The sequence below is a fragment of the Mizuhopecten yessoensis genome, unplaced genomic scaffold, assembly GCF_002113885.1.
Source record: "Mizuhopecten yessoensis strain PY_sf001 unplaced genomic scaffold, ASM211388v2 scaffold11169, whole genome shotgun sequence".
Classification (NCBI taxonomy): domain Eukaryota; kingdom Metazoa; phylum Mollusca; class Bivalvia; order Pectinida; family Pectinidae; genus Mizuhopecten; species Mizuhopecten yessoensis.
This window is the reverse complement of record NW_018408914.1, coordinates 1,277,423-1,289,093: the sequence shown is the minus strand read 5'-3', so window position 1 is coordinate 1,289,093 and position 11,671 is coordinate 1,277,423.

The following is an 11,671-nucleotide window of genomic DNA, read 5'->3' as shown; positions in this document are numbered from 1 at the left end:
GACAGCCAACCTTATGATACTTACAAGTTTAAATGGATTTTTTCCTGAATTGGGACTTGTTTTCAGTTTGGAAAATGAACATATAAAAAGTGAGTTATTTCATAAGTTATTTTGTTTGGTGACAGGGATTGTTTAATGCTAACGGAATGCATTATTGAATTTGATATACAGTTTGGTGTGGCAGCCATATTGGAATGACCTTAACATTGCCATACGAGACTGCGAGCAGACGAGACTTACATAACATATTTTGGAAACATTATAATGTAAGTGTTTATGACAGCGCACTATTTTGTCTATTATGGAATTATGTTCTTGGCATAATTTATAGTTTTAGCTAAATGTAGCAATATGATGTATGGGTGATATTGTCAAACTCAATTACCTTGAAACATTGTTTGATTTACCTTTGTTTATATCCTTGATTTAAAGAGTGACGACTTTTGATTTAGGTTTACGTGAATGTATTGTTTTTCGTTCAAATAGTTAGGATTTAGATATCGAAATTCCGCATACAAAGAAAAATACATCCTGCACGTCACCGGACAGATACTGGAAGTATATTTTTTTTTATTGAAATATAACCTATACATACATATTAAATGTATAAAACGTCTTTAATTAAAAATCAAAATGGACAGCATATAAGGAAAGGAAATATTCACCAGATTTTACTTAATTGATCATATCAGCATAATTGTATTTCTTAATTTTATGGTGATTCCTTATGTTCAGATAAAACTCAAGAATAAATGAGTTTACAATTTGAGTTTTTTCTTATTCAAAAGACATTTGGGTTCATAGCAATTTTCAATAAGTAAAACAAAATTAATAAAAACAACTTTACTCTGCTATAGATAAACGAAAAAAAAAAAAAATCACAACTTCAATATTCAAAGCCAAGCGGGTTTTTTAAATGCCATTTTCAGTCACAGAATGTCGACACCCATACCCTTTTTGGGTTTATTTATAGGGAATTACCACGTGTTTTTTTTTTCCAAAACGAGATATAAGGAGGGAGGTGACAAAAGACATTCTGGATCCAGAACCGGCCTGTGTTACATTTGCACCTGAGTTACATTGGTTTTACATAATACACCGAATCGTGTGCTTGTACGCCTATACAAAATATGATATGTTGGTTGACATAAAATATCTTATTGAATGAATATTTTATCCTGATTGTTAAAAAATAATATTACTCGTATATTCGATTCAGAGAGTGTTTCGTGCTTTGTATATCTCGTTTTTTCTACTAAACATCCTTGATGTGTTACCAAGTTTATATTATAGCCGGTTATATCGCCAGCAAACTGTTAAAACGAAATATCTTTTAAAGTTACAGAAACTCTGAACACATGGAATACAGGGGTGAATTATATTAAGCCAAATTTTCTTTCAAAAATTATTGTTCAATACAATGATTATAAGCTTCTTTTTGGCAAATCAGTATACATCTTAATTCATTGTGAAAAGAAAAATCCCAATATTATGATAATTAATTTGATGTTAAACCGTAGATTGACTGGACAATTATGGCATTATTTGCAATTGTCCTTTGTTTTTGGGAGAGCTTTCCCGACCACAAAAGGCAACTAAGATAAACTCGTTTTGTAAAACAACTAAGAAAGCATAAAAACATAGGATTATTAAAAGTGGTTAGAGAAATCTTAAATCAGATTTAGGATCAAAGTACAAATATATGTCCGATAGGAGAGCAGGCAAACACTTTTTGTCGTTATCATCAGGTAGGTTACATTAACGGAGTTTAAACGCGGTATTGCTGACCCCCTTTTCTGATCCACAGGTCATGTAAGATTAGAGTTGTGTCTACACCCAATAAGAAACAGCTTGACATTGTAAATAAAGATTGTTTGTAAGTCTAGCAACACTTCCATAGTATACATCGTAAGCATATAAATACTAAAGACTCGTTGTTAAGAATCTTTCTTTTTATAAATATATATATATATATTTAAACAATAACTGGTTGTCTGGATGTAATTATTGTTAACCGCTAGGGTTTTATGGTAGATTTGCCAGAGGCCACTTGTAATTATATCAACAATAATTACATCCAGACAACCAGGTATTTTTTATATTTACATAATTTTCTTTTTTAAGACATATTCCTGCAAAAACCATTTGTCCTGTCTCAAAATACATTTCAGGCGGCCATTTTGTTTGTTTCCATATTCCTACACCTGAAACAGGCAGTTGTAATTATAGTCGAGCAGTTGTAATTATAGCCTATATAATTACACTTGCCCTCTAACACTGTTGTAATGGGACGGCGCGGGGGCAAATGTAAATATATTCATATATATGTTAATCAATTAATCATACTCATAGTATATGCTTTTATGCCTGTCGTAATTGATATATTTTGGGTTGGTCACACACTATACAACATTGTATGTGAATACTGCTGTACATGGCTTAACTTGAATGTGTTGGACTACTGTTGGCTACTATTTCGATTCTCCCTTGACTCGTACACTCTGCAGCTTGAACTTCTCTAGTAGACCATGTCATCCTGCTAGTGACATAAGGCGAAATGAAACAGAGGCATTAAGTACCAAAACACAAATCAAACCTATAATGTGTACGTCGAGTTGGGCTTATACACTTAAGTACACAAGAAAACATATTTTATTAAATTGTTTACCGGTTTTTTTTTAGTTTTTTTTTTTCAGATTATATAACAATTCATTCTGCTCGGGAAATAATATATCTTATAATTTATTTTACTGAATCATGTTCTTGATACTAGAGCTCAAATGTAACCAATAAGTAATTCCAATTCATCAACATTGACTTTGATTTGTAAAGCTTGTTTCCGTTTTGATAATGTAAGGGTTGATCTGCTCTGAAACAATGCTACTGATGTATTCAATATTTACAAATGCCGTCGTTATTCAATGGCTCCCTATTCTGTCAGATGAGGTCACACCATTGATCAGGGAATCAATCAAACACGGTTACATGTACATTATTGTACATACAATGTATCATTCTGAATTCTGAACAGTTTGGTTTTATTTTGTTTAACGTCCTATTAACAGCTTATGTCATTTAAGGACGTGCCTCAATGTGTGTTGTGTACGTATGCGTGAATGTGTGCCGGAGGCAGCGTATGTTGGTGTATTTGCCTCCTTGTAATAGCGCGGATTTGATGTTGACTTTATAGTGATATCTCACCTAAGCGAACGCTCAACATTAAAGCCAAAAGTTAGGTATTGCCAAGCAAGGCGTTAGGAAATAAGAGGTAGTTAGAAGTAGAGGGAAATAAAAAGATCCCAACTATTGCAATTGGCGCAGCAGATACATTTTGGTCGCTTTTGTGTCCCTATGTAGAGGGCACGAAAGCAAATCCCCTATTTAGTACGGGGGTTCACACCTTGGTCGGCTCTTTCGAAACATTAAGTGGGTAACAGCAGATGTATTTTTTTTCTCGATCCCCGACCTGCAAGGATGGAATTCTGAATTCTGAACAGAGGATTGTAGGTAAATGTTTGTGCTCGGATTCAGCGAATACAGTTGTTTGTGGTATTTACTTCATCGCTACAAATTAGGTCAAAAGATGACGGTGTCTGTAGGTGATCGAGTCAACCAAGGACAACTTGAAAGTGACATCTTATTGAAACGTGATAATCTAGACACAGAGGCGTGCCACGCGATCAGGTTACATTATACTGAGAACAGAAAAACAGTAATCGTTTTGACATAACAGTCCATGACCCCTTTCGGGAGATTCATATTCAGATTCATGTGTTGCAGATAAATTCAGAGCCAGATTTAGCAGCCTTGAGTGAAAAGCGACCACCAATCCTCCACATATATTAATGCAGAATTACAACGTCAATTTGAAATCAATTAAAGATATGGCGCAGATTTCAAAAGTAGTTTATCGTCCTATTGACCCAGAAACAATACAAACAAACAAACAAACTGCCCTAAGGTCTTTTTAAGTACGTGACTCATTGTGTCTTATGCATGCGTGTATCCTGTATGGTTATGATACTTTTTTTTATTTTTTTTATTTTTTTTTATTATTTTTTCATTTTTTACAAGACAAGACAAAACATATATGACATTGTTCCTAAGTACATGATTGTTCATACATATTAAACAAAGATCATCATCATCATCAGACATCATCATCATCATCATATAAGATATTATTATTAACACATAAGCAGATATTAAGCAAAAAATTGCCAATGTCATGTACATACATAAAGACATACACTGAGACACTGATGCAAAAACAATATATATAAACCTATGACATCAAACACACAAGAGAAAAACCAAATAAACTGAAACAGAAAAAACAACAACACACAAAACATTACAGGGGATGGGGAGCACTCCTAGGTCATTATATTTTAACTTAAGCCTGGCGAATTAAAATGTATGAAATATTTGATGATTATTATTACAGTGAGGAGACGATAAAGTACAATAGATGTATATATGTATAGAACAAATATGTCATATATATATATATATAGTCATATTATAATTGCATCCAGTTATCTATTTGATGGTTTAACTCATCCTTATTTATTAATTTATTCTGTTTATACACAAGGATCTTTTGTGCTTTTAATTCAAATTTTATATGGTTTTTGAGACTAGTCAGATTAAGGTCAATTTCTAGGCATTTAGTTTTATATATGTATTGTTTTATAAGTAGTATTATGATGTTTTCTATATAAAACTTTGTATGGTTATATGTATGTTTACCAAAAAGGAATTCTTGTTTTTCAAATCTTAGTGTAAGGTTTTTAGTTATAATATTTGTTTTCAGCTCGTCAATTAGCCTATCAATTTTTTCGCAATCCCATAGCATATGAACTATTGTTTCAGGGTGAATTTTACAGAAAGTGCAAAGGTTATTGTGTGATTTGCCAATTTTGAATAAAAATGTGTTTGTAGTGAGAATTCTGTGGTTTATTCTGTACTGTAGCCACTGTAGTTTGGAGTTGGTGGTGGTTTTAAAAGGACATTCATATATTTTTTTCCATGTTTCATCATCTATATTTTCATTTAATATCCATTTTCTTTGAGCAGTAGGTTTAACATTATTTTTAATTAATATTAAATATATGTCTTGTGCTCCTTTACTATTTTTAAGTATTAACTTAAGATTGATAGGTATATTTGGAAAGATAACTGTTTTTTCTGAAGTAAAAATGTGATGATTTTTTCTTATAAAATGATGCACAGCATTCTTTAGGCCTTGGTATGTCAAAAAATTAGTATTTATGTTATATTTTTCTTGAAATTCTTCAAAGTGGTAGAGTGATCCATCCTGTTTAATAATGTTATATACAAATTGTACTCCCTTTTTAAACCATGAATTTTTGAATGTAAATTTTCTGTCAATTTTAATTTCACTATTGAACCACAGAGGGTTTTCACGTATATTTGTATTGTATATATTGCTAGAGATAATAGTATTGTACCATGCTTCTAAGACATCTTTCCAAAAGAGGTTACTACAACGTTTAGATTCTTCTTTCAATTTTTCAAGCCCACAGTTAGCTAATGTTTCTTTATCAAAATAAGTTTCTAAAATAAGAGCCCAATTTCCTTCTTCTTTATATACCCGTCTTATCCATGTTGCTTTAAGAGCTGTTATAAAAGATTTTAAATGTATCATTTTCAGACCACCTTCTTCATAACTTTTAATTATCACATCTCTCTTTATTTTATCTGGTTTACCATTCCACAAAAATTCATACAGTACACTATTAATTTTTCTTATATATGTTTCATCAGGATTTGGTAGTGCTATAAATAAATGGTTAAACTGTGATATAAGTAGTGTTTTAATAACTGATATTTTACCTATTGGTGTAAGTACTCGTCTATTCCATGATGATATAAGAGATTTTAGTTTTATAAGTTTTTTATCAAAATTCAGTTTTGTAATTCTGTGCAAGTCTACATCATAGTCTATCCCTAGCAAATTGAAAGTTGTACTTCCCCATTGTAAATTGCAATCTGTTGTGTAAGTGTTTCCACTATATTTTTTGCTGCCAATCCAAACTACCTGGGTCTTGGAGAAATTCATTTTTAATCCTGATAATTTTGCATAATAAGAGAGATCTTTTAAAGTTTCATCCAGAGATCTTTTAGAGCCATCTAAAATAACAGATGTATCATCTGCAAATTGTGATAACAGAATTTCATTATCCCGTACAAATATCCCCTTAATGTTATTGTTATTTCTTAAAAGTATCGATAAAATTTCTGCACATAATATAAAAATATAAGAAGATACTTTATTTTATAATAACAATAACTTTTACTTCTGACGGAGGAAAGCGTTTCATGTATAAATATTGACTGAAACAGCCTGTATGATAATACGTTGTGTATCACACCAGCAGATTGTTATCTGTTTGAAAAGCAGAAAAAAACCCCAATAACGTTTCAAGTAGTTTGCAAAATCAAACCTGCAGGTAGGGGACCGAAGAACGGAATATTTCTGCTGTTTCTCACTGCATGTTTCGTAAGAGGCCACTAATTTAAGAACCCCCTGCAGAATTGGGGATTTGCTTTTGGCCTATTATTTGGGGGCACAAAAGCGCCCAAAATAAATCTGCTGCACCCATAGCTATATTTTGGATCTTTATATTTCTTTCTACGTCTTATTGCCTTTTATTTCCTAGCGCCTTGCTTTGCAACATCTCACTTTTGGCTTTAAAATTGGACGTTAGGCAAGGTAAGGAAGGCAGTTGACTCTGTCCCCTGGCAGGGACATACCAAAGTGCTTTAAATGGTAGTTGTTATTTCCTGCTTAACGTTCAGCATTTAGGGGAATGGCAATGACTAGTTCACTCGTTGTCAGTATAATGCGACCAGGTAGATCGCTATGCTGGTTGCCTTCTGCATGGTATTTCAGTGAGATAGCACTTTAAAGTCAGCATCAGATCTGCGCTATCACAAGGAGGCAAATACACCAACATACCCTGCCTCTGGCACACATATACATATGCACGTATACACAATATTCATGGCGGTATGTCCTTAAATGACTATAGCTGTTAATAGGACGTTAAACTAAATAAAAACAGATCGAACTAATCTATGTAAACTGGATAGTTATGACCGCATGCTGAGCTGATCTCGGCCCCTATGCAACTAGCTTTAGATGACAAACATATTTAAGCAACGCATCGTGACGAGAGAAATATATAGATGCCATTCAAAACAATTTCTAAATCAATGTCAGCGTTTGAATTAATTGGCTGTCCTGTGTGTTAATACAGTAATAAAACGCACGTCTCTTCTTTGTTCTCTCCAGTCCTCAACTGATTTTTTTTCTCTTAAAATAAAAATAATCTTCACACAGGAGCGATTGAGACACATACCGGAGAGCCATCTTTAACCGTCTCTAATAACCGTGTGTTACATGTATATATGTAATTGACATATCAGTAAAATGCCTTTGTTTTGATCAGTTATGAAATAAAATTTAATTGACATAATTGATGGAATATGGGTGGCTGGATGGCGCTGTGAATAGCTCATTTAACTTCTCACAAGATGACACGTGTTCGATGTCCAAATCGGACGTGAAAATGGTACGGGGTCACCTGCCCAACCACTTTGGTTACATGTGTACATGCCAGAACCGTATTACTANCCCCCCACCCCATGTCCTGCGCGCTCCTTTCTTACTCAACAACAATTAAAATAAGTTATGTTCACATTTGACTGTATACATATATATGGACGTTTCAAATCAGAACTATTCCATCATTAACCCGGTATGGATAAATAAAAGGAACATTTGACAATGTTTGAAAAACATCTTCGCTTTAGCATATTTGTACCACGTAAAATCGTTTTTTACTGTACCACTACACTGTAGTGACGGTTTCAAAATTCGAAATTGTCGGCTGTTTGAAGCGTGCCGTATTTAAAAACTCGTATACGTACGTACGCCTTTATAAATTTTTCTTACGGCTTTTGAAATCGTACGAACGACTTTTTATCTCATCTGTACGACTTTTTAACTCGTTCGCTCGACGATTTAACTTGTTCGTACGGCTTTTGAACTCGTACGAACGACTTTTTATCTCGTCTGTACGACTTTTTATCTCATCTGTACGACTTTTTAACTCGTTCGCTCGACGATTTAACTCGTTCGTACGGCTTTTGAACTCGTACGAACGACTTTTTATCTCGTCTATACGACTTTTTAACTCGTTCGTACGACTTTGTTTTTTTTCATTTCTAAAAAAATTGCACGAATAGGCTTTTTGTACAAAATTATTAGCCACATGTCTTGTAAAATTGCGGACACTGACACATCATATTGTTATGTCAAATTTTAACAGTGACGGGAATGTCTGAAAGGTTTTCGATGGACACAAACGTTAAAATCGATATGAATATTTTTTGCAACACTGTTTCGTTCAAACTCGATTTTAATTTTTTACACCCAAATTTTGTCCGACACATACTTTAATCGATACCTTCATCTGCTTTACACAGCCGTTACTGAACCTCAATTGCTGTATATTCTCTGCTTCCCGTTACATTGCTGTATATTCTCTGCTTCCCGTTACATTGCTGTATATTCTCTGCTTCCCGTTACATTGCTGTATATTCTCTGCTTTCCGTTACATTGCTGTAATTACTACTTCCACCTCCCCCTACATTGGTGTTATCGATACTTCGCCTCCTCCGATAGCATTACTGTAATGATTCATGTACTCCACCCCTTTTGATTTCTCTTATCGATACTTTCTCTCCCCTTACATTGCTGTAATCATACATCTACTCAACCCTTTACATTTCTATTATCGATACTTTCTCTCCCCTTACATTGCTGTAATCATACATGTACGCCACGCCTTTATATTTCTCTTATCGATACTTTCTCTCCCCTTACATTGCTGTAATGATACATCTACTCAACCCTTTACATTTCTATTATCGATACTTTCTCTCCCCTTACATTGCTGTAATCATACATGTACTCAACCCTTTACATTTCTCGTATCGATACTTTCTCTTCCCTTACATTGCTATAATCATGCATCTACTCAACCCTTTACATTTCTCTTATCGATACTTTCTCTCCCCTTACATTGCTGTAATCATACATGTACTCAACCCTTTATATTTCTCTTATCGATACTTTCTCTCCCCTTACATTGCTGTAAGCATACATGTACTCAACCCTTTATATTTCTATTATTGATACGTTCTCTCCCCTTACATTGCTGTAATCATACATGTACTCAACCCTTTATATTTCTATTATCGATACTTTCTCTCCCCTAACATTGCTGTAATGATACATGTACTCCACGTCTTCACATTTCCCCTATCGATACTTTCTCTCCCCTTACATTGCTGTAATCATACATGTATTCAACTACTTTATATTTCTCTTATCGATACTTTCTCTCTCCTTACATTGCTGTAATCATACATGTACTCAACCCTTTGTATTTCTCGTATTGAAACTTTCTCTCCCCTTACATTGCTGTAATGACACATGTACTCAACACTTTATATTTCTCTTATCGATACTTTCACTCCTCTTATATTGCTGTAATGATACACGCACTCCACCCCTTTACATTTCCCTTTTCGATACTTTCTCTCCCCTTACATTGCTGTAATGATACATGTACGCCACGCCTTTATATTTCTCTTATCGATACTTTCTCTCCCCTTACATTGCTGTACTGATACATCTACTCAACCCTTTATATTTATCTTATCGATACTTTCTCTCTCCTTACAATGCTGTAATCATACATGTACTCAACCCTTTATATTTGTCGTATCGATACTTTCTCTCTCCTCACAATGCTGTTATCATACATGTACTCAACCCTTTACATTTCTCTTATCGATACTTTCTCTCCCCTAACATTGCTGTTGTCGCTACTTTCGCCTCTCAATCATGGCTATAATCGATTCTTTTCTCACTTAACATTGATGTTATCGATGTACATCGCCACCCCTAAAACTGCTGTATTTTCCACTCTTGACTTCCCTAACATGTCTGTAATCGATCCTTTACCTCCCATACTATTGTTGTAATAATACTCTACCTCCTTCAACATTCCTCTGATCGATAAATGGTATCCCCTTACATTGCTTTAATTGATTCGTCCCCGCCTCACACATTGCTGAAATCCATATTTTGCCCCTCCTAACATTGCTGTTATCGATAGTGTCTCCAATAACACTGGTTTAATTGTATATTGCCTCCTCTAACCTTGCTACAATCGATACATCGCATGCTGTAAAATTGATGTAGTCAATACCGTAGCCCTTACACTCAGTGTTACAGTAGCCTTATGTGCCCCTAGGAAATCATAAAGGATACGTACCTCTCCATTAACGTTGCTGTAATAGACACTCCCCTATGTACCATAAACTGTACGTAAAATTCACAAAAAAGACCAGGTTAAACAACCACTGGATAAATCACCCCAACAAGTTTGAACCAAGCTTCTACTAACTAGCTGGGGTAATACATACAAGCTTCCCTAATGTCCAATCCAAATTCATTACTTTTTTAACTCATGAAACCTTTTAATATCTATACTTCCAAGTACAGCTCATTGACAGGTCTGTAACAAATTAACCACAATGTGTGTACTCATACTAAATAGTAGAATAAAGTCTCTCTTTTTTTGAGACTTGTGATCTATACAGGCCTGTCAGTCCTTTTATATATCTGAATACAGGTGTTCCCTTATTTTATATGAAATTATTATGCAACCTTTGTTACCACCCACTGCACATGTAAATAATTTTCACTAGTTTTTGATAAACAAAGTCTTCTTCAATGCCTCCAAATACAACCGGAAGTGAAGTGGACAGAATTAACAAGCACCTCAAGAAGCGACTATACGCTTACAACGGTGTCACCTGCAATGAACAATGAACCAATGAACCAAATGAACTAATGAACCAATGGACTAGCCTTTGCTTACTTGAGTTGATATCATCTCGTCCGCTTACGTTACAGTTGTGTGTTAGCACAACGCTCAAAATTAACTGTGTGCACATCGTCCACACACACTGCTGACAACTAGGCGATTTAACGATCTTTCGCCCGAGGTGCGATGAAACTCGCACTTATGTGCGATATCGGAAGATCGGTTGATCGATGTTACTGGATGAAATATATTCGGAAGGCTCAAGTGAAATATTGTACATGTGCTTTTGGCATATCATGTACTTTTGATAATTCTTCAAAAAACGTTAGATATTATTTTATTGGTAGTAAAACTATCAGTTATAAGATTGTTCTGTGAGGTGCAGTACTGGAGGCGATCGCCAATTACAGTTCATCGATGATACAGTTATCAAAACAAAAATGGACTTATCGGTGTTAATTTTATCTGTAACGCTGTGTGTGTAAGTTTCACACCTCCTTCACGGTTGATTAGTGGAACAAATCATGTACCCGTTGACTCGTAATTAACAGGAAACAGGTAATAGGTAAGACTGCTTTGTTTACATTCCATTAAAGTACGTTCATGTAGAAAAGACCGTAAATCTACAGTGAACATGATTTAGGCCGTCTCAAAACAATTTTCGTAGGCGATGTGTTCATTAACTGTTAGATAAATAAAGAATCATGTAAATCGGCATATATTATACAATTACGAACTTT